The sequence below is a fragment of the Lissotriton helveticus genome, chromosome 1_1 (assembly GCF_964261635.1).
Source record: "Lissotriton helveticus chromosome 1_1, aLisHel1.1, whole genome shotgun sequence".
In the NCBI taxonomy this organism is placed as follows: Eukaryota; Metazoa; Chordata; class Amphibia; order Caudata; family Salamandridae; genus Lissotriton; species Lissotriton helveticus.
Genome location: NC_136057.1, coordinates 1568513288 through 1568537760, shown reverse-complemented (window position 1 = coordinate 1568537760; position 24473 = coordinate 1568513288). Strand labels below are relative to the sequence as shown.

The 24473-nt window shown below is 47.6% G+C and overlaps 1 protein-coding gene and 1 pseudogene across 1 annotated transcript in view; one reads left to right on the top strand and one right to left on the bottom strand.

Annotated features, from left to right (window-relative positions):
• RGS13 (regulator of G protein signaling 13) overlaps positions 1 to 24473 on the bottom strand; it is a 348690-nt gene that overhangs the window by 289354 nt on the left and 34863 nt on the right. The gene's annotated exons all lie outside the window — the stretch shown is intronic.
• LOC144764634 (claudin-7 pseudogene) lies at positions 20247 to 20872 on the top strand (annotated as a pseudogene).

Genomic DNA, 24473 nt, shown 5'->3' with positions numbered 1-24473 from the left:
GTGCGTGCCTTCATCAGACCCCCCAATGAAGAGCGTTTAGCAAATACCGGTTCCTGTGAAAGACGGCGCTCGGTGATTGCTATATCATGCGCCAACACTGACTCAGCCCTTGTTATGAACTGATCAAGTGTCCCGGCTACGCACCCACCCGTCGCCGCTTTCCTCCCCTTCCCTTCACGTCCAGGCATGACAGACTTGATAGGACACTATAAATTGGCACAGGGTAGCGACACTTTGCGGATACGTAAAAACAAAATAGCCAACCTTTAAAACAAGAAATGTTAGAGGGGCGCCCGGCCCGACCTCCTCCGGTCTCCAAAGGGCTCAAACGGGCCCGCACTTGGCTCGGGCTTTGTTTGGCGAGCGACCGCGCACGTCCCGCCCAGCTGGTGCCACGAGGAGTTATGTAGTGGCAGCAGGAGGGGCTGATGTGCCTCAGGTGCGGAGGGCGTGGGGCTCCTGGGACCTGGAGTCCGTTCTCGAGTCAGCAGCAACAAACAGGCAAGTCTCCCACGGCGAAGCGGCACCCACGCAGGGGGTGCCGTGAGGAGTTATGTAGTGGCAGCAGGAGGGGCTGATGCGCCTCAGGTGCAGAGAGCGTGGGGTTCCTCGGACCTGGAGTCCGTTCTCGAGTCAGCAGCAACAAACAGGCAAGTCTCCCACGGTGAAGCGGCGCCCGCTCAGCGGGTACCGTGAGGAGTTATGCAGTGGCAGCAGGAGGGGCTGATGCGCCTCAGGTGCGGAGGGCGTGGGGCTCCTGGGACCTGGAGTCCGTTCTCGAGTCAGTAGCAACAAACAGGCAAGGCTCCCCCAGCGAAGCAGCACCTGCGCGTGGGTGCCGCGAGGAGTTATGTAGTGGCAGCAGGAGGGGCTGATGCGCCTCAGGTGCAGAGGGCGTGGGGCTCCTGGGACCTGGAGTCCATTCTCGAGTCAGCAGCAACAAACAGGCAAGTCTCCCCCAACGACGCAAGGAGTTATGTAGTGGCAGCAGGAGGGGCTGATGCGCCTCAGGTGGGGAGGGCGTGGGTCACCTGGGACCTGGAGTCCGTTCTCGAGTCAGTAGCAACAAACAGGCAAGGCTCCCCCAGCGAAGCAGCACCTGCGCAGTGGGTGCCGCGAGGAGTTATGTAGTGGCAGCAGGAGGGGCTGATGCGCCTCAGGTGCAGAGGGCGTGGGGCTCCTGGGACCTGGAGTCCATTCTCGAGTCAGCAGCAACAAACAGGCAAGTCTCCCCGAATGACGCAAGGAGTTATGTAGTGGCAGCAGGAGGGGCTGATGCGCCTCAGGTGCGGAGAGCATGGGGTTCCTGGGACCTGAAGTCCGTTCTCGAGTGAGCAGCAACAAACAGGTAAGTCTCCCACGACAAAGTAGCACCCGCTGCGCGTGTGCCACGAGCTGCAATGTAGTGGCAGCAGGAGGGGCTGAGGCACCTCAGGTGCGGAGGGCATGGGGCTCCTGGGACCTGGAGTCCGTTCTCGAGTCAGCAGCAACAAACAGGCAAGTCTCCCACGACAAAGCGGCATAATTGAATAGTAGTAGCAACCATTACTTATTGTGATGATAAATGGAAACATCTCTAATATAAAGTGCTATGGGAAAATGAGTTGCAGAGATGTAGCATCTGGAAATGTAAGTTACAGAACAGAAGCCACAGGACCCAGAGTTTGCTGACTTAAAACATAAATACTGGAGAATGTATGGCTGCCACTGTCAAGACTGACACTTGCAGGAAGTCACAAATACAAAGAAGTAAGTGATGAATTCTCAGACAGACAATCATTCTGTGTGGCATACAACCATCTTGTGTGGCAGTTCTGGACTAGCAGTGATTCAGAGAACTAAGAATGAAACTGAGAAACCTCCTGCCACCTTGCACAGCAGTAGTAAAAATGAGAATAATGGAGCTTGGATACAGTGTTAGTTCTATGTGAAGTACAGCAGTAGTGCTCTTTGCAGAAGCAAATGTATACTACACACACTAAAAGTGTCTTCTTTAGATGTGCCTGGTCTGTGTGGAAAACCGTGAGGGCTTAAGTCTAAACTAAACAATCGTTATAAAGAACCACAGGTGGCTATTGGTAAAGAACAAGTGAACATGGTTCCTGAAAAATAATGTTTATGTTAACAGCGAACTCAAGCATTAGACCCCCACTTAGCTGGCTAGACTATTTTATGAGCTCAAGACATATAGCAAGCTGCGGCTTCAACTGGGGAGTAGTAATAAGGTAGACATTCATCTCTGTGCATAAGCTAAGGGCCTGGACAATGAAGAAAAACTGTTAGTGACTCACACTATGCCGGGGGTGTATGTGGTAGTTCCCTTTTGAGATAGCCAGGCCGTTCCTTACAACCTTGGCAACAAACTGTTTTCTGGAGTGCTCATTCATATATAAGTGAATTATGGCTCACAGGTTTAGTCAGTTATGGAAAGTAACCTTGGAATAAACAGTGTATCAAAATCTTGAACACTATTGCAGCTCTCTGTGGTGTTGGCTCGGTGTCTCCTTTGTCTCACAACTAACTATGAAGGATACTATGAAGGATAGGTATGAGCCTCTTTGTGGGAAACACTGAACTCTGCCTCACAGTGTTTTCTCCATCAGCCAGCATCAATTATTTCTGACTCTGATTGGTGGGAAGTCTACTTAAAAAAGAACATTTCCTTTCACCCACAATAAACCAACTGCAGCAGTGACATGAAGAGGCAGCTGTGGGCACTAATGCAAGCAAATAATTTGGGAACTCCTCTACTTGTTTTTTAGTTAAAAAAACACTTATTAATTGGGATGAAGTAGCTTCTCCTCTCCAAAGGTCCTGGTGCCAATACACCTGCTGCATTGTTGATAGCCCCCCGATCTATACCCTCTGGTGTGTCCTCATCAGTACATTTCCAATAAGAGATTGTGGGGCATATTATCAAGAAAGGGCCTTACATTATCGCCGCTTTTATTGGCAGGAAACCGCCGATAAAGCGGCGATAATGGCCTTGATAATATGCTCTATGAATTCCAATCGAAGCCCATGTTAGATGTAAAGACATCTAACATGGGCTTCGATTGGAATTCATAGAGCATATTATCAAGCCCATTATCGCCGCTTTATCGGCAGTTTCCTGCCGATAAAAGCGGCGATAATGTAACGCCCATTCTTGATAATATGCCCCTGTATTTGCAGAGTAGTAGCTGTGAAAAGAAAGGGTATTGAAGATTGGCTCCTTAGTACTTTGGGGTGAGCGAAACGCCTTTCTTGATCATCAGCTGTGATAGGGGTTCTCATTTGCCATGGTGAAGGACATAGGTGTCCCCAACCTTCTGTGATAGGCAATGTAACCAGATGCTTTATGCTTATTTATGAGTTGGAATTGGGACACATTTGGATTCCCTGCACACTTCAGCCCAGACTAGGATTGCTTAAAGCTTCTTTCTATTTCTTTTCTTTTTGAGGTCCTGATTTTATCCTATTCTCCACTTTGACACATGAGCCCTCAGCAATGGCACAAGGCACAATATTCCCCCCACCTGCTGAATGTTGTGATCACTGTTCCCTGAGACTCCCATATCTCAGAGCCTTCACATGTACGGCTGCTCCCTGAAAGTAAAAACCATACTTTCAAACATACTATCACCTCTATTCAGACCTGGTAGCCCACATGGCATTTTGCATGGTATGTAAAAGTAGGACATGTAGAAATTTAAAGTTAACATGTCCTTACAGTGAATGGGTAGAAATGGCTTGTCTGAACTCCACAGAATATGCAGGGTGGTGAATGTGAGCCTACTCTGTGTCACTAAGGTGTCAAATCCTTCTTGATAGGTCTTTTGAGCCACATGTAATACTTGGAGTATACTTGCAAGGGTCTAAACAGGATGCCAAGACAATTCTTGTAGATTCCCTGTCTCGTTGCTGAAAACCCCTGCTTTTGTCCTACCAGACTTTTGTCTCTGGTTTGTTGTGGGTACAATGCCTGGCTCAAACTGGGTTTTAGTGTTAGAGTGGAAAGACACAGGACATAAGGATTAACAGAGTACACTTCAAACTCCCACACCCAGACCACAGCGGTCTAATTTAGTGAGACTGAAGAATTCGCCCATCTTAAAAAAGCCTCACTCATGGCATTTTGGGCCTGAATGCAGCAAACTGTAAAAACTAAAAAGAAGTAGAATTGCCACAAGACCTTTTACCCCTTTGCTTAGCTGTTAGATTCGATGATTTTCCCTTGACAACCCGGTTGTCTTTTACTAGGATTGCAAGGGCAGCATGGACCCAACTGACTGTCAAGCCCAGACAAGCTCCACCGGTATATCAATGTTTCGGGGATGAGTAGAGCCCGGGGTGGGGGGGCTCTAGGTAACACAATTAATTAAAATGTTAAGGTAAAACGAGAGAGATAAGCTGCTTGTTTACCTGACAAGCTGTAGAAAAGGGGCTCAGATCAAGCTCTAGTCCTTGAGCTATAGGTTGCAGAAAATTGCCAGTGGAAGTTATTTATGTTGTATTATGTATGGAATGGAAGTCACCTGGATCCTTTCCAAGTGTCACTTACATTTTCATCATACATTAAGGGAGTCTGGGCTCTGAATTTCAAGTGTTTCTTGAGTTATCTTGAGAACAAATGAGGGAAATATAAGTCCATTCTCTTGGAGAACCACTTACTCAGATCTCAGATGAGTGCCTTCCTTACCTCAAAAAGGCTTAGGAGCTAGGAGTTTTCATAATCTTATTGCCAAACAAACTGTAACTAGGGCCAGCCTTTACCTCAGGGTTTGTCTTACGGCCTCTGTAATAAGGTAATAACCAATGTCTTCAAATGACACATGCAATTCACACCTAAAAGAGGTATTATATTAACATGCTATGTTAAACTACATTCTAGATATTTCTTGGTCCATTGGGCCCTTAGTGTTCATTCATGGCAGTGCTTATCTCAAAAGTGCGCAATCTCAAAGTATGAAAATATGATCACATCCGGGAGCATTGCATATATAGACGAGTGTTGCAGGAGGTTCGATGATTCCCACAGGAGCAGGGCAGAAGAGCCAATGCTGCCCAGTCAGATGCTCAGTGTGAAGTATCGCAAGTCTAACAGGCACAGTGTTCATAGATGCAGCATAAATATGGCCTCAGAGATTTTTACTCATCCGAGAATTTCTGTTCTCAGAGGGTTTGATGGGGCAAGAATGTATGCTTAGCAGCACTTACTCTCGTCCTTCAGAGGAGGTTTCCCACTCAATAGTTGCGTCTGTTTTTTTATCATAATAATGAAAATGTTCTTATTACAATTCAATCTTTATTTCGATCTGTTAGATCATCAAAGATATACAGATAAGCACAGTCATTATACTTTGTGAAAATCAATAAAAGCATTAATTATAAAAATTCGACTGGCAATGTGTAAAACCAATTCATCAACAGGAAACTAAAAATCATTAGTAAGATAAAATTATTATGAGTCCGCCTCCGCCTTCAAGATGCGGGTGCGAATGAACCACATTGCTTTGAGATATTTTGCCAGTGCAAAGACAATTGGAGGTGACACATCAGTCTTTAGAATTCTATACACAGGGAAGAACTGTCTGAAACCCAAGTCTTTGAGAAGGGGGACGAGCCAATGTTTTCTAAAGCTTTGATAGGCTTTGCAGAATAAAACCACATGTAGATCATTTTCTTGAGAATGTGCACATGCCGGGCATTGCTCAGTGGTTGGTGGCGATGACCAAGAGCTAGTGAAAGACCTAAAAAGTAATGTGCCATATCTCCACTGGAGAAATAACTTCCTAGTTAGCACAGGGGTCATACCATCCAATACACGTTCCAGGAAATAGAAGTCTTTGCTTTGAGTAAATAAGTTCGTCAGGGAACCCTCGCGCTTGCTGTCCAAAGCAATAGTGAGCTTTAGGTCCTAGTAAGCTTTTGACAGAACTTTGCGCGGTATCCTGCCAGATGCATTTGCTGGGTCAGTTCACAGTTCTGAGAGGCCCAGACTCTCACATGACCTTTTTATGTAGTTTAGCCAAGGAATGTGGGTGGCTTTTGGTAGGGTTAAAAACTCCTCGAGCTCAGTCCTATAGTTAATAAGTTCTTGGCTGCTCCATAATCTTCGCCAGAATGTTAAAGGTTTAAGTCCCAATTCTTCTACGATTGGTATAACCCCCAGATCTAGTCTCAGAGGGAGTAGCGGCGTGCTTGATGGAAGAGCAACCAATTGTCTGATGAATTTATTTTCCGTTATCATCATGTTTTGGGCAGAAGTGTGACCCCACAATTCAGCCCCGTAGGTGACAGCCCCCCGTGCCTGAGATTTATAGATCTGGATGACAGTACCAAGTGGACGATATGTTGATTTGATCATCATCCTTGAAATGCCACCCACGATCTGCACCAATTTCATGTTTGCCTTGATCTGGTGTGTCCCCCATGTCATGTTCTCATTTAAGGTTACTCCTAAATATTTAAATGTGGCGACCCTCTCTAATCGCGATGAACCAAGCAAGGGATTAGGACGTGTCGACGGGGTGGGATTTAGGATCATATATTTTGTTTTAAGGGCATTGATCTCTAGGCCCCTCTCCGTGCAGAATATTAGAAAACCGTCAAGTATCCGCTGAATTTCCATGGGGGTTTTAGACAGCAGCAGGGTGTCGTCCCCAAACATAATGGCGGGCACCCTGCTGCCATTCAATTTGGGAGCATCTGTGTCATCAATCCTGTTCAGGCGGGCGATTACCCCGTTGACAAAGAGGCAGAACAGGGTTGTTGCAAGCACACAGCCCTGTCTCACCCCTCTGTCAGCGGGGAATCTTTCCGTTAATTTACCATTTCTGCCACACCTGACACGTGCAAAATTATTCCGGTGCAATCTCATTAGAATCGCAAGAATTTCGGCTGGAACCCCCATCTCAGCGAGCGCGCTCCATGATCTGGATCTTGGCACTAAATCGAAGGCGGCTCGAAAGTCCACGAAAACCGTGTACAGGCTACCCCCTTCGATTAGTGCGGTCCTCCAATAGATGAGGTTTAGGCGGAAAATCTGATCGGTTGTGGACACTCCCCTTCTAAATCCCGCCTGGTATGGACTCAGGATAGCAGTTTCCTCTAGCCAGATCTGAAGACGATCTAATATAAGCCTACCAAAAAGCTTCTGGGACACGTCTATTAGGCTGATGGGCCTGTAGTTAGCTGGGAGCAGAGGCGAGCCCTTCTTAAATATAGGAACTACCTCTGCCCCCATCCAAGTACTGGGGACCTCCATGCCCAACAAAACAGCATTAAATATTGTCAGCAAGTAGGGATTCCATACATCAGGCTCTTGTTTAAACAGGTCACCTGGGAGGCCGTCCAACCGAGGAGCCTTGCCTGATGACAGTCCCGCAATAGCGGCTTGCACCTCCTTTTCTGTGAACAGGTCGCCCTTAGAATGGCTAACTGTAGTTGGCGATGGATTGCATGAGGCCCCTACTTCCGAAGTATAGAGGGACTGAAAGTGCTCCTGCCATACCCCTGGTGCAATATTCGGTTCTACTGCCGATACTAAATGCTCGGATCCCGCATTAACAATTCGCCAGAACTTGCAGTAGTCCCTAGTGGCTAGAGAACTAGAAAGTTCCTCCCACTTGTCCTGCTCCCATTCAACCTTGGCCTGGGTGACCAATTTCTTGTATTCCCGTCTTCTGGCCTGTATCTCCAATCTGCTTTTACCCTCCCAAATGCATGAGGGGAGATCTCCCTTCGCCTTGCGGCATGCAGCGTTATACCATGATTTGCGATGTGCCCCGCCCCCTCTGCTTTGACCTTCGGTAAAAAGATCTGCCGCCTGCTAGGGGTTCAAAGTGTGAATTCAGGTCCCCACCAACCAGAAATGGGGTGCCCTTGGGAATTTCACTGAGGAAAGCTGATAATTCCTCAATAGTAGGTGATTCACGTGTTAGATTTACCGGCCTTGAATATACATTTATCACAGCAAGTCTGGAAGAGTTTGGCCATTCAAGCAGAACCACTAATATGTCCTCAGAAGCCAGTGGAAGACGTACCGCCTGGCAACCCAAATGGGTCGCCACCTACGTTGAAAGGCCTCCAGAGGGACGGCCCCTACCCCCCCCCACTTCGCGGGAATGGAAAATGCCAGGAAACCCCGATGAGAGTATTCTTCCCTCGCCCAGGTTTCCTGAAACATGCAAACATCCCCGGAATCCACAAAGACAGTCCATTCCTGTAGATCCAGCTTGTTGCCCAAGCCAGCCACATTCCACGAAATTATCTTCAGGGATGGAGGCCTTGGACTCGCGGCCACTATTGGGGAGGGAACGATGTCAATTACATTGTCCGGGGGTCTTGCCTCGGGAGTCAAATCTCCCAAAGGTTCCCCTGGCTCCGTGTTTATAAGGGGAAAGTCCACAGTGGTTTGGATTTTCTCTTTGCTGTGTAATGGAACATCAGGCTGCCCAGACTCTACCATTAGATCCATTGTGGGTCCAGGGGATATGAAATCTGCCTCCACACCCTCCCTGGGGTACGAATTGTGCCCACTGACGTTATACCTGGACTGTTAATCTACCATGTCCAAATGGCTATACCTATTAGACAAGGGAAAATATGTAGGATGTTGAAGTCTGGGACGGCGATAATCACCTATCTCTCTAACCCTCCAGCCACCTCCCCTCCTGTGACAAATTTCCCAGCCTTCCTCTTCAGTGTTTGGTGTATAATACACTGGTTGGTGACGACTTGGGTAGTGAAAGTCTCCTCTCCCTCCTGCCCTCTCAGGAAGGCTACCCCATCCATCCTCCTCATATGCGTGTGTCAGCCGCGGGTAGAAGAGGGAGAGGGGTAGGGGCTGAATATTGGTCCCTTGATCATCATGGAACCATCCACAAATGTGGGAGACGGTCATGGGATCTCTAAAACTAATCAGGACACAGTCTCCTTTGATGGTTTTTCTTGAACTACCCACCCACGGGACCCTTCTTACCATAAGGACGTCGCTTGTTATACCTTGCAGTAGAGGTCTATACATTGATAACCAATCCATCACCTTGTTCTTAAGAGAGGCGGTAGATTCGATCAGAGTGGTTTTTAGCTCTGGCACCCCGGCTAGGATTACTGTATACGGACTTGCCTCCGGCGACAAGTTCACTACTCTTGGCTTTTTGGTATTTCCAAGTGTCTCATCTGTTGGTGCTACTACTTTTGGAGGATGGCTAAGGGCAGGAGTGTTAACCTTAGGCTATTTGGGCATAGTTTGGGGAGGGAGTGCTTGTGGCTGGTTGGAAATAGCAGTGTTAGTCCCGGGCTGCGTGGTTATAACTTGAGAGGCGGTTGGTTTGTCCTGGTCTACTAAGGATACTGCACTATTACCCACCTTAGTATTAGCTGGGGCGCCCCTCTTGTTCTTTGTCTCTGCCCCCCCTCTGCCGCCCTTGTTATCTATTTTGCTCTCTATTTTGAGGTTGTCGGCTATTTGGGCCGTGAATTTCTCTATATTCACTAGCCTGGCTTCCATCTTAAGTAACCCTGATTCTAGAGGACTTAATAGGGTTCTCAAAAGTGATCCTATATCGGCTAGGGTAATGTCTTCGCCAGAAGTCTCAAGGGAATTGTTGCTGGTGTGTTCCAATGTCGCTACAGGCTGAATCACTGTTAGTATAGCCTCAGCTCCATCAATAGGCGAGTTCCCCACTGTGCTTAGTCCATAGCTGTTGGCCTTCAAAGTAGGATTGGACTTTGGGGTTTTTGCCTTCCTCCCGCCTCTTTTATGTGCCCCACTTTTCACTTTGGGGACTGCTCCTTCCCTTGTCCCCTGCAATGTGACTCTGTCATTAGAAGTGACCATATCTGAAATGTGGTCAGGATTGGGGAATAGGGCAGGGTGGGGTTGGACCAATGGGAGATTTAATAGACTCAGATCGTTAAAGTCGCTTTGATCCTTCGCGCTAGTGTGCGAGCTGGAGTTGGTCAAATCTAAATTCACTAAGTGCTCGCTGGCACTAGTTACCCCGTTGCTAGATTCAATATGCTCAGTACAGTTAGGTCTATTGGTTGGGCTCTTGGCCTGTGCCAAGGGGCCCATAGAGGATCTTCTCACCCAGTCAATTTCTTGGGAAATACGCCTCTCCAGGATTGTGATTTCATCGATCAATAATGACCCAGCTTTTACAAAGTAATTATCCAGAGTACCTTTAGCAGCTCCAGTTGCCGCCTGCGTGCTTTTACTCCTTGTTTCCATCGTTTTCATCGTTAGTCAAAGTTGGAATCAGTATATACCAGGGAGACGGCTGAAAGGTGGGTGGCCCGACCTGGTCCCGACCGGTCTCAAACGGCCTCAAACAGCCCGCCCTTTGCCCGGGCTTCGCCCCGTGCTCTGTCCCGCGCGCGTCCCGCGTGCGCGGCTAGAGGCACTCCTATATGCAGGAGGTAGGGGGGCGGGAAGAGTCGCAGGTGCGCCTGGTGGTGTTCGCACTCCGCCTGCTGGGACTCGCAGTCCCGCACCCTCTGGGCAGTGAATGGCAAAGTCAGTCAATCCCCGATGGCATACGAACGGTTGAAATCCTCGCTGGTCACAGAAAAGCCTTTCTCCTCTTCCACTCGGGAAACTATAATCACCTCCAAACGGCTGCGAGCGGCTCCCGCGTAGCGGGGGCCGCGAGCCGTTATCAGCTGCAGGGGGAGGGGGGCGGGAAGAGTCGCAGGTGCGCCTGGTGGTGTTCGCGCTCCGCCTGCTGGGACTCGCAGTCCCGCACCCTCTGGGCAGTGAATGGCAAAGTCAGTCAATCCCCAATGGCATACGCCCGGTTGAAATCCTCGCTGGTCACAGAAAAGTCTTTCTCCTTTTCCACTCGGGAAACTATAATCACCTCCAAATGGCTGCGAGCGGCTCCCGCATAGCGGGGGCCACGAGCCGTTATCAGCTGCAGGGGGGAGGGGGGCGGGAAGAGTCCCAGGTGCGCCTGGTGGTGTTCACGCTCCGCCTGCTGGGACTCGCAGTCCCGCACCCTCTGGGCAGTGAATGGCAAAGTCAGTCAATCCCCAATGGCATACGCCCGGTTGAAATCCTCGCTGGTCACAGAAAAGTCTTTCTCCTTTTCCACTCGGGAAACTATAATCACCTCCAAATGGCTGCGAGCGGCTCCCGCATAGCGGGGGCCACGAGCCGTTATCAGCTGCAGGGGGGAGGGGGGCGGGAAGAGTCCCAGGTGCGCCTGGTGGTGTTCACGCTCCGCCTGCTGGGACTCGCAGTCCCGCACCCTATGGGCAGTGAATGGCAAAGTCAGTCAATCCCCAATGGCATACGCCCGGTTGAAATCCTCGCTGGTCACAGAAAAGCCTTTCTCCTCTTCCACTCGGGAAACTATAATCACCTCCAAACGGCTGCGAGCGGCACCCCATGATAATGAAAATGTTCTTATTAATAATTAACAATCTGTGACCATGATTAAATGTTTACTGCACATTTCTGGACATTGGTGCCATAAAAGTGACTATGGAAGTGTGGGAATAGTAGAAGCTCCCCTGACCTTTTTTAAGAGCTATTCTTTATGCTGGACTCTGACATTAGGGAATGCACAGGAGTCGCCCCACCTACTTAGCTGTTTCCAGGCATAAATGTGACATCTCCAGGCACCCACTTCAGAAATACTAATTGCACCTACGGAACATAAGAAGTGGGCCAGACATGCTGTCTGTAACCTGAGAGGAGCCCTAAAAACCTACAACATCTTGTACCCAGGATAAAGAAGTGGACTCCATGGATCAGTTGGCAGACGTCTTGTTTGGCTTAAGGGATACAACAGGTGTCAAGTTGCTTTTTAGTGGAAGTACCTAGCAGACCAGTGGATACAGGACCTGGACTGAACCCCACTGTTGGTCTCTGATTGACACTCTGAGTGACATCAACAATGATTCAGCGCTCCAACATGTGTAATATTTGATATTTTTCACAAGTTCAAACAAAGTACAGAGAAGCACATCAATTCAGCAGGTTTCAGTTTCTTTAGTTCTGTATTGACCAAATTCTTCATGAAAACGACTGTAGCCAACGCGTGTTGACCTCGACCTCAAAGGTCTTTTTCAGGGCTCTTAATCTTAGTTCCACCAACAAGGTCAGGTCGCTTGTTGAATGGCTTCTTAATGTACTGTTCCAAAATCAGCTATATCTGTGTGAACATGGGTCTTTCAGTCCATGTATTATTTGTTCTGCATATGAACCGCTCCCGCCTTGTAGCCAAAGTCGTCACTCTGTGAGTATCTAAGTGCCTCCCATGATATTCTGGGGACCCTTGAAGTGAACTCCTGGGGTTCATTGGGACTTAAAAAATGAATTGGCCTGATTTCAATTTTGGTGGATGAGTTATTTTGTCACATGAGTGTTGGATATCCCGCTGACTGAAACATAAATCCCATAATATCCTATGGCATTTATATGTCGGCTGAAGGAATATCCGTCACTTTCATGACAGAGTAACCCATCTGTAAAAATCTAAATCAGGCCCATAGTCAAAAGGCAAAAACTTTGACCAGAATGAACGTGGTTGGGGTATCCGATCCATGCTCCATTGCCGTTGACCTCAAATTGTGACTAGGTCCCAGTCTACCGCAACTATTGACTAAAATTGGCGCTTGGTGCTTTTTGGCACTAGTTTTCCTCAAATCTTTAAAGACTCATATCTCCTAATCCCCTTATTGGATTTTTGTCTCTTTGGTGCCATTTTGTATATATTTTAGTCTATTTTTCTAACTTGAATTGGGATTTTTATTGTTTGACATTTGGACATAATGACTCTTTTGGCACTACATAAATATGTTGCACATTACCCTCTACTCTGTGCCATAGCCACCAAGAAGTTGAACATAAGGATTATGATTATATTATGTTTTACTGCCCAGAAATAGTTTTACCTTTAGCTGTTCGAGGAGAAAAACTGGTCCCACATGTTTGAACATTTCCAATATATTTTTTTATTACTCGCCTATTATTAGTTTCCCTACACAGATCTGATGATTAAAATCAAACTCTCATAAACAGAGTGTTCTTTCCTAATTCCACTAAACTGTGAAAATAAACAATGAAGGCTCTTGGTTTAACTGTTCATCGAGTCTTTCCTCTAAAGGAACTTAAGGGTCAACCCACAGAAATTGACCACACTCACTAGTAGATGATCAGACACCTACAACACTTAAAAATATCGAAAGTCAAACGTTCAGAGACAGTATTCTTGCAGGAGCAAGACAGCTTGCATTGCTGATGCTATAAAGAAAAACTATTACTAAACAAAGTAAAACAAGGACAAAGGAATGCCTGAGGATCATTCAAAAGAGAGGAAACAACAAAAGAAACAAAACAGGAAAAAATAAGTTTAGGGAAAAGGCAAAATCAAAATGGCAACAAGACTGGAGTGACTAACACTCACTCAAGTTTTTTCATTTTGTTTTGTTATGAGGCAAGATGGCGGCTGTGTGACTGCTCTGGGTGACACTCTCTCTCCCTTCAGGCTAAAATATGATTTAAGGAAACTACATGAATGAGTCAAGAAAACAGAATTGGTGCACTCTGTGTCTGCACTACGAGATGGGTCTCTATTGGAATGCAGCAAATTACGTACCTGCTGGCCCGCATCATTCCCGAACTCCTCGGTGGTCGCATGAGTGGGGGTGCTACGTACAAAAGCACAGTATGCCTCCCAAGCAACCCAAACTTCCCAAATAATGGATTGAAGCTGGAGCAGCCGGGGAATCATGTGGTCCGCTTCCTGACCATAAAATGCTGTCAGTAAGAGTGAAGGCTGCTCCCTCTACGGGTGGCATGAAGGAGGAGGAGATAAGCGCTAAACTGAAAGTTAGAGAGCAGCATCTCGGGTAGACAGTGGTAAAGCCAAAGCACTCGACGGTCCCTGGGATGTTTTCCGGATGCTGACCAGAGGGCACCAAGAAATCAACTGACAGAGAAGGGACAAATGCCAAACTGCAGAAAGAATAATCTTGTACTGGCGACCACACTCTGCTGCAAAGCATGAGTATAGAGACACAGTCAGAAGTGCATGCAAAGCGGGCTAACAGCGAGACAAATGCTTTGAGTTTGCCGCAGGATGACTGGGCTGAAAGGGGGGCAGATGAGTTTCGGCCAGAGCAACTGATTTCGGGGAGGTATGGGGAGAACCTAGATATGGGGAATACAAGGTTCAATGGATTTTAGTAATGCACCGATATATCCAAAAACATTTGGAACTCTGGAAGGGAATATGCTTTACTCCCTCACCGATGATTCAGAAACTACTAATGGTAGAGAAATATGCAACACTGATCTGGATAATTCTGAAGGGGACAGGGACAGCTCCATGGTTGAACCACCTACGCAGAATTGTGCATCTGTTTTGAAAAAGAGGAAGAACATTGGGGGGAGAAGTCTTGAAGTAAAGGGCTCGGAATCGGACTATAGCAGATCTAGCCAGATGAAGTGGGATTGCTCAGCTACTCACTTATGGCCAGAGGCTAAAGAGCTGGGAGAAGATGGGATTCAGTTTGAAGCGGTTAAGTTATTCCCAGAAACCAATGCTGTCATCGAATCCTCCCCCTCAATGGGACTGATTTACTCTACCCTTAAGCAGTTGCAGGTAGAAGTGTGGCAAGAACATAAAAGGGCTCATTTGGCAACGAAGAAACTGAAAGAAGCCATAAGGAAAGTGAATAAGGCATGCACTGAGATCGCAGAACCCACTACAGCGCCAGAAGAACGGATAGTGGTACTCGAGGCAGGGGCCGAGACTATGGGACAACAAGCAACCGCGCATGAGGCCAGAATGACGTACGTCATGTGGAAGATGGAGGATTTTGAGAACCGCCATAGACGGAACAACCTAAGGCTGCTAGGCATAGCAGAAAACGTGGGAGGGAAAGACATTTGAGGGTTCGTCTTACGGCTGCTGAAGGGGGCCTTTCTGGAACTGGCACATTGGGACTGGGACTCAGAAGTGCAGAGAGTGCACCAATTTCCACTTATATTAAAGTAAAAAAAGTTCAGAGTTTTCAAACTGAGAAACCCAGGGCCTTTCTGATTTTTTTTGGCAACTTCCTTTCGAGGCAGGCACTTTTTCATGAGGCCAGACCCGAAACTAGGCACTCAGCTGAGGGACATACCTTCTTTGTTTGGCTGGACTTCTCCCATACAACAGTGGAGAGAAGGTGGCGGCTCTGACAATTGATCACTCCTTTCCAGAAACTAGGATGTGAAGCATATTTAATGAGCTGTGCTCGCCTTAAGAGTATCTATAAGGGGACTCCCAGGGTGTTCTCCTCAGAAATCCAGGCTCAATAGTATCTGCAGGAAATATTGGGTGGGGGGAAATAGAGATTGGGACAGAAAGAATCTAAAGTTCCCCTGAACTAAGGTTTAGTAGGAAGCTGCACTATCTCTACCAATTCCCCGTGGTTCCGATTTTCATTTAAGTTTTCTATTTTTCTTCTTTTCAAGTAGAAAGGGAGGGGCGTCAAAGGGTGACAGCAGGATGAAGGAGGCATCGTAAGGGTCTTTGGACCTCTTTTGCCCAGTTAAGGGGGGTGGGGATGGGAAGGGTGGGTTTGATCCAAAAAATTCTCTATGGGTGAAGGCAATGTTGAATGTGGGGAATGGGTACAATGGAATTGAGCACTTGGGTGAATGGGTAAGGTAAGGATAGCCTCTATTAATATCTGCGGTTCAAATAACCGCCAGAAAACAGCCAGAGTTAATGAGGATAGCCAATATTTGAAGGCCGATATTGTGTGCCTCCAGGAGATACACGTTGAGGCAAGCAGGCAGGAGGTTGCAGGGCTGGCCGGCTATCAACCAGTTGACAGCACATCACATGGGACACGAACACGGGGGTGGCCATTATGGTTCGTAAGGGGAGAGCCAGGATCCCACAGTCAAGCTCAGACAAAAAGAGTAGATGGGTTATTAACTAATGCTGTATGAATAATTGCTTGTTCACTTTGTGCTTGGGGTATGACTCAATACTGGATTATTCGGCTCGGTTTGAGTGGCTGAACACCAAGCTAGTTGGGTGGCCACTCTCCCTAATATTTTGTGGATATTTTAATATAAATATAAAATCTCAAGGGGGCAAGCTAGGGGAAATATCATACCAAGCCTGCAAACTCCAGGTCTTTAAATCTTTAACACATTTATGTGCGTTGCATTTGTTATCGGATGTATGGGCTACACAAAAACCAGGAGACCCTGGCTATACTTTATTCTCTGCCCCACATCAAGTTCATGCTAGGCTTGATTATTTTTACATCTCCCCCGTAATAGCACAGATCTGTCATATATACAAATATCCTAGAGTCATGTCTGATCACAATCCACTGGTTAGGAAGTAGCTATACAAGCTAATCCCCCTCGATGGCACGTTGGTCCTTTGATAGGGCATTAATTTGTGATGAAGGATATATCCAACATATGAAGATCTGGATTCCTAGCTTTATAGCGGAGAACAAAGGGAGTGCCTGGCTCGATATAGTTTGGGATACCCTCAAAGCTGGGATAAGGGTGGAGACATCTAGATATGGCTGGGCAGCTCAGAGGAAGGAGAATATACTTATACAAGATTTGTATGAGGAATTCGCTGAGGAGAAAATCAACTGATTGAGACAATTGTAGCAGGAGGAGACCTCGATAAAGCGAAATCAAGAGTCGCAGTGGGGAAATCAGCGATAACTGATCTCTCGGCTAAAAAATCAGCTGGGAAATATATGGCCCGGTGCAGAAAAGTATATGAAAACAATGAAAGGCTGGGACAGTTACTAGCTTGACGCACAACAAGGGAGAGGATTGTTCAGGGGGTTATCTCAGAAATTAGGGATCCTATTGTTGGCCTAATCTCTGAACCAAAGGCTTTGCGCTCCTCATTTCACAGGTTTTACCAGTAGTTATACATGGAGGCACTGTTCCCAATAACCTGCGCGCCTGCGCTCGCGCGCATTGAAGGGACCCCCAAGCGCGCAGTGCCCATTACTTAGCGCGCACATTCTGAGACTGTTCGCGCCGCCGCTTTTAACATGCGAGCGGCGCGAAAACCCATCATTTTCTGTTCGCGTTCAAGTGCAAATGGCCCTGGCACTTGCTCTATTCCTTTCCTGCCTGTGCACCGCTGCGGGGCTGATTGTGGGCCATTGAGTTAGTATTCATATTAATTGCAGCGCACACGGGCTGCAATTAATATGAATACTACCTCAATGGCCCTCAATCAGCCCCGCAGCGGTGCACTGTTAAGAAAAGAAAAACTGAGTTTCAAACACGACGTGTGCTTTATTTGGTTTTTTTTTGTTTTTTTCGCATTTGTAAAGCGCCTGGTGACGCCACTGGCACACGCGGTGTTTGACACTGTGATTTTCTTTTCTGAACAGTGCACAGATGCGGGCCTGATTGAGGGCCATTGAGGTAGTATTCATATTAATTGCAGCCCGTATGCGCTGCAATTAATATGAATACAGATGCTGAAGAGAAAGGGAGGAGGCGCCTGTCGGACAGAGGCTCGGAGAGGAAGAGGGCGGGGGATCCGAGCAGGGGAAGAGAGGCCGGAGCGAGAGGGGCATAGCTGCCAAGGTTTAAGATTGCCATGTGTGACAGTTTCATAATTTCAGGGCAATTATGAGTGCTATTTCAAGGACTATGAGTGACAATTTATCGTGAGGAAAATCAAGCAATGAAAACAAGGGAAACATTAAAATATTAGAAATTACAACGGAGAGTGAGGCTGAGGCACGCACAGATAACAGGCTGTATTTCATTATGTAAAGACTAGTTTAGGAGCCTCAATCCCAATAAAAATCATTACCCCGAGCTAGGTGGCGGACCCCAATAGGTGAGCGGTGCCCCTACCTGCCCAGCAGCAGGCACCAGATCACGTCAGCTGCTGCAGGCAGCCTGACACTGAGCTACAGGCGCTTCTGACAGTGACCTCCGGCTCAGCTCTGGAGTTGCTGTTGGATCCGGGCAAACACTGCAGGCAAATATAATGGTAAGGGACCCAGCACCAGCACGAGGACCTCAGATTCCAGACCCTGACCTCTCACTACATTTGTGTTAACAATGACAAAAACTCAGGGCTGGCAACTGGTAAAACATGGTCTACTTACGGATCTTTAGTCAGATTGGCCTGTCAGCGAGTCACACTGCAACAATGCAGCTGTGTACTCAGGCCGCGGAAATCTGCCCTGTTCTTAGACTTTGGTCCAGGTTGCTGGCTGTCCTCGGCCGGCTCGGAAATTATAATTGAATGCCACTGATCATAAATAGAGCAGAGCACCGGCGGCATGGCTGGTCATGTGGAAACAGTAGCATTTTAGACCGAGCTGCAGCATGATTCTGGATGGCCTAAGTTCCTCGCAACCAAACTACCCGCTCTGGCAGTGTCAGCCAGCAGGACGTGACGTACTAGTACTACCGCTGCCCCTCGGTAAAAGCTATAGGGATGCATAGTTTTAGGAATACAGAGGAGGCCTTTTGAGAGCATGCAATCAGAAGATGTTAAATTCTAAAAATAATTATGCTATTTGCATATGGGATTTCGCATTGCACTGTAGTATTTGTATAGCACTTAGTCCCCCTCAGCCCCCAATGTGGGGTACCCAAGCGCCTACTTACACAGACTGCGTGCTACTCATGTCCAAGTCATACACTTGGAGTCATACCAATATCAGAAACCTCATTTGCAATATATTAAATCAAGACTCTGTACATTAGCCTAGGAGCTGGTTTTTTCGGTTGTACGTTGTTTGGAGGCTTTTGCTACCAGCCTTTGCCAAACACAGATTGCCAGCCTTTGTCGTGGGCCCCTCCTTCCCATAAAATCAGGAAAACATAGGGTCTGGGCCTCTCTCTGACATCACGTGAGTGACCCGGCCCAAGAGGGAACCGATGTCAGAGAGGCCCTACAACATGAAACATGCAGTTAGATACCTCACACGGCGCCGGTCTGGCCACCTATTACACCTTCTGAGCATTACTACCAGCTAGCACCTGATCGCGCGGTGCGAGACACAGGCTGGTAAATTTAACATATTTCAGCTGCAGATGGGAGTCCGATTGCGGTGGTTATGCCTCTCCATTGCCATTGGCGGCAGCGATACAGACTCTGCCAAGGCCAGCCAGGAGGCGGCAGGCACTGGCAAGATCAGGGCATGAACCACTGTGGGCCACTGGAATAGGAGTTTACCTCCCGGTGGCTCCAGCCCGCCTCCAGTGTTTTTAAGGATGGACAGTGAGTTCCCCCACTCACAGGTAGCCATAGCCACGCCGCGATCACTGAGACAGAAGCCATATCACACACTGTGCAATTAGCAGGACACCTTGCAATACCCAGATGCCCGTGTTATCTTTCTTATTAGCACACCAGCTTGAATACACACCTCCTGCCCAGCATCCAATGAGCACCAGACAACTGGCAAATGCCTGAAGAAAAGTGAGCGGCCGTGGACATGATGCAGACACCCATTTATGATCTACCTCAGCCAGCTGGGCACTCAGCTGCTCCCCCAGGCCGCTGCAGATTTTGATCTCCTTCAGCTCCTCCTGGGTGTTTATAATCCAGTACTGTATAGGCAAAATTAGCATTACCGGCGACGACCGTGGTACGTATCAGGGCTATAGGGCAGTTCGGCGGGGCCGTCCAGTGAAAGGCTGTCCAGGCAGCCTCTGCACCCTGTGTCACTCACTCCTCTCTGTCTTCCTTGGCTGGCTATGGCAATTATTAGTTGATCCGTTCTGAGGAGCTGACAGCACGCTGAATTTGGCCCATGCATGCCTTGTGAGCTGCAGCAGGCAGCGCGATGCTGCGGGCCACGCCATGATTGAATTTGGCACCTACTGCATAGCCAGCCCCTTACAAAATCAAGTCCAGTCTAGTCTTAACCCAACCCGGGCCCCGCCTCGTTTCCTGTTCCAGGGCGTGAGGTTACATTATCTACCCCGCGGTGCCACAGAGCTGCCGGGCAGATTGTAACATTGTAGCAGGGCACGAGTGAGCGCACAATCTGTTAACTCTTTAGTGTTACAGTCCAAGCCTGGCAAGTGAAGTCTGCTGCAGCCGGGCCGGGCGCATGGCACAGAGGTGTCAGAGGCGCTGTTTCAGTGCTGTCAGCAGAGTGGCAAAAAATGCGTGACAATGCATTTCAGTGCGGTCATGCGGTAACACCACACTGAAATGCGTTAGCGTCACGCCTGATGCGTGATACTTGACAGGACTGGAGGGGAGGTGCTGCAGAGGCCAGGATCAATCATGGCGAACTCGGGACTGCAGATGATGGGCTTCGTACTGGCGCAGCTGGGCTGGATTGGGCTGATCGTGCCCACCATCCTGCCCCAGTGGCAGATGAGCTCCTACACCGGGGACAGCATCATCACGACCATCGCCGTCAACCAGGGGCTGTGGATGAGCTGCGCCATCCAGAGCACGGGCCAGATGCAGTGCAAGGTGTAAGACAGCATCCTGGCGCTGTCCGGTTCTCTACAGGCCACGCGAGCGCTGATGGTGGTTTCATTGTGGTGTCCGCTGTGAGCATGAAATGTACCAAGTGTGGTGAAGACGATAAGGTGAAGAAGGCACGCATCGCCATGACCGGGGGCATCGTCTTCCTGCTGGGAGGTCTGGCTGCTCTGGTTGCATGTTCATGGTACGGCAACACGATTGTGCAGGACTACAACTCCTTCACCCCGGTCAACACCAAATATGAGTTTGGATCTGCAATCTTCATTGGCTGGGCAGGGTCGTTGCTGGTGGCCCTCGGCGGTGCTCTGCTCGCTTGCTCTTGCCCAAGGAAGTCTGGGTCCACAGGCCGCAAGTACCCCAAATCGAAGGCAGCGAAGGAAGGCACAAGTGCTTTTGCAATCCCTTGTGTCTTATAATGCAGATGTTGCAGATGGTCATATGGTTGGATAATGCCTCCAGGATTGGGTTATATAAATGAAAATGCGAGGCATCAGCTAAACATGCATGTGTGCTCCATACAGTCCATGAGCATCAGTACATTAATAGATTTATAAAGTGGAAATGCGTGTGACTATGAGGAAAATGTATCTGATTAAAAGCCCTGAAGTTACATTAGAGCTCATGGACGGAGGGATAGCCAAACATTAAGACTGCAAGAGAGAGGAGTGGGGAATAAAGGCACAAGTGTAAACATGAGAGAGGGATACATATAGAGACGAGATGTAATGAGAAACGTGTTAAGAAGACAGAGATGAGAAATAGAAAGGAAGAGATTCGAAAATATTAGGAGTAGTATGAAGGCCTGAGGAAGAAATTAGATAAAAAGTGAAGGATCAAGAGAATCGAGAGGATAGGAATTGACATGTCCTTCAAAGGAATATAGAGATTCTGAAGAATAGTTGGTGACAGCGAGCGACATCAAGAAATTAACTTTGAGGACAAGACGGAAAACCATGCTCCATTCCATTTGTAGGTTTGCCCCACTCTCTATAGTTCGGTCTCTTCTCCCCCCGTACTTGCTCCAGGACTAGGCACTTTGTTACAGGGCGAAAGAGGGCTCTGGTGTCTCCTTGCTGACTTCTCCCTCCAAATTGTGGCTCGTGAGTCCTTTATTTTGTGTGGGTCAAGCAGATTAATAAAGCATTTGCAATGCAATAGGTCTCGTATATCCGAGAGTTTCAGCTATGAGCATTGTAAAATGACAATGCCTTTTATTTACTTTTTTAAAGTCAGCACATAATAAAAGGCATTGTCATTTACAATACCAGTAGCTCAAACTCGTCGTAAATGTGTGACCTATTGCAATGCAAATTCTTGTTTTATAATGTTTTTCCCATCCTGCTGGAGTCTTGCGGGAGTCAATGCGGCCCCTGTACTCCTGTGGGCCTGAAAATGTTTCAGAATGTGGCCCCAGGGGGATCTCTCCGATATAAAATACTGTATATAATATCTGTTTTAATATTCAGAAATTTGCACACATACAAGAAGTAATACTTTTAGAATGTCAGAGTTTTCTTTATGTGAAAGAAAGAGTATGCTGATATCTTGGAATAGCTGTGATGATGGGGCACGGAGGGCCTGGAACAATGTAGCCATGCATCACCCGGAAGTTAATAAAATGCTCACTGCCCTCTTCCAAGTCCATTTGGAGTTTATATGATTGCATAATATTGCTTGCTATTCCAGTCCTTATAAATGAGGCGTGGTATATAAAGGGCCATACAAAAGCACATTATTGTTCCTGCTATTATTATTAGCACACCAGAAGAGGTTGGGCATCAGAGAGAACTGTGGGACAGGTGACAATGAGACAGAAGACAGGGCGGAGGCAGGCCGATTAGGGAATAAGTACCAAAAAGAGAACCAGGGTGGAGGGTGAAGGTGGGACGAAGAGGAACTGTGCCGTTGTCGGTAGTAGCTGAGCTCTGGTGGCATGGTGCCACCCCTCCCACAGTATGCCTCACAGCAGCTGGCAGACCATAGATATCCACCAACACCAGCTCCTTGTGCTCGGACCAGTGACACTGTAACTCCTCTCTCTCGGCCTTCACTTCATGCGCCACCCACCGCCCTAGCCAACCACAGGCTGGGATTTCTCATCCCTGCTGTGGCGACAGCTGTTGTTTCAAAGGAGAGAAACCGCAGCTATACCGAATGTGCATGAGCAACATTTCAGCGCCGGTGCACGGCCAGAAATCAAGGGACCCAGAAAGACATAACCACACCGACGTATAAAAGCAGCTGAGCAACAGCCGGGCAAAATGATAGCTGCCTCGAAAGAAAACCAAAGTATGAACGCACTTCTAGATGACATAGCCTCATTCTATAACCATGGTTAACGTTACTCAGCAGATTTAAACAAGCATAAGCCTCTGTGTATCCAAATTGCAAATCTGCCTTAAGACCCTTAATGTGGCGCCGTGTGTGTGTAAAAGCCCGGTATTTTCAGTTTTTTTAACAAAAGTTTGGGGGATATTTGGCGCTGCACACACGCGCGGTCTGGTTTCTGGCGCACATAGCTATGGCTGCAGCGCACAGAGACCCTAAATTGCCGCACACAGAGGAAAAAAAATAGAGGGAACATTGCATGGAGGACACCCTCTATGAGGACAAAGAACTAGAGGAATATCTAATGGGCCAGCCTGTTATCTTCGGAGGAGAAAGAGCTTCTAGGCGCTGAAAATGAAGTAAAGGGGGCAATTAAATCATTCCCGTCAGGGAAATCAGTTGGAACTGACTCAATCCCAGGAGAATTATATTTAAAAAATTCCCCCTGGCTGTATGAGTTTATGAAGGAGCTATTTTTTAGCCCTCAATCGGGGGGCTTGGCCCCTGACTCATGGAGGTTAGACAATATAGTGGTATTTCCAAAGAACGCTAAACCCATCAATGAGCTGGGATCCTATTGTTCAATTACGTTGATCAAGAGCGATATTAAGATCGACACCAAAATTCTAGCCAGCCGACTGGGAAGGGTGATTAAGAGATTGGTCTCGCCCGTTCAGCACGGCTTCATCCCCGGTCGCAGTATGGCCGACCATATCCGGCGGAAGATTGCATTATTTAATGCCTCAAAGAATGCCAGAGACCCTATGACGTTAATTCTGCTGGATGCAGAGAAAGCCTTCAATAGGGTCTCCTGGCCTTTTTTATGGGCTATACCAGATAGGAATGGCTTGGGAAGGGGCTTTATTAAGGTTATCCAGACGGTGTATCATAATCCAGTCACTAAGGTTGTATCAATGGGAGGTATGTCCGACCCAATCACGATCCATCAGGGAACACGACAAGGATGCCCTTGCTCTCCCTTGTTGGTTGCCCTGTGCATTGACCGTTTAATCAGGAAGATCAAGAGGAATAATGGGATATTATCTATGCATAATAAGGGCAAGGATATGAAGATTTTAACATATGCTGACGACCTTGCGATCACCTCTCCCAACCCTGCGGATGACCTTGTGGAAATTGAAAGGGAAGCCACCTGCTTTGGGCATATCTCAGAGTATCAACTCAACCAAAGTAAAACCCAAATTGTGATGAATAGTACGGCGCAGCTCAACGACTATCGGGAAGCTTTGAATGCAATGTACCTTGGGGTAGATATCACGGCGGATGTGGAGAAAATTGTACATATAAACCTGGGCCCATTACTGCGGAAGTTTAAAGCCGACTTTGCTTGAATAAGCAACTTGAAGCTTACATTGATTGGGAGAAGCAATGCAATCAAAATGATATTTCTTCCTAAAAGTTGTATTTTTTTAAGGCCATCCCTTTAGAGGTAGAACATTTTTAGTTTAAATCTTTAAACCAGATGATGTCTCGATTGTTATGGGCTGGTCAACACCCCCAGAGGGCTTTGAAAATGTTGACTCTTCCGAGAGGCCGAGGTGGGTGGGTCGTTCCCAACTTTCAATTGTACTATTGGCCATCAATGCTGTAACAGATGGCAGATCTATTAACAAGGGACAGAGTTGGTTTAGAGGGGGAGCCCGCAATTTCTATTTATGAATTAGTACT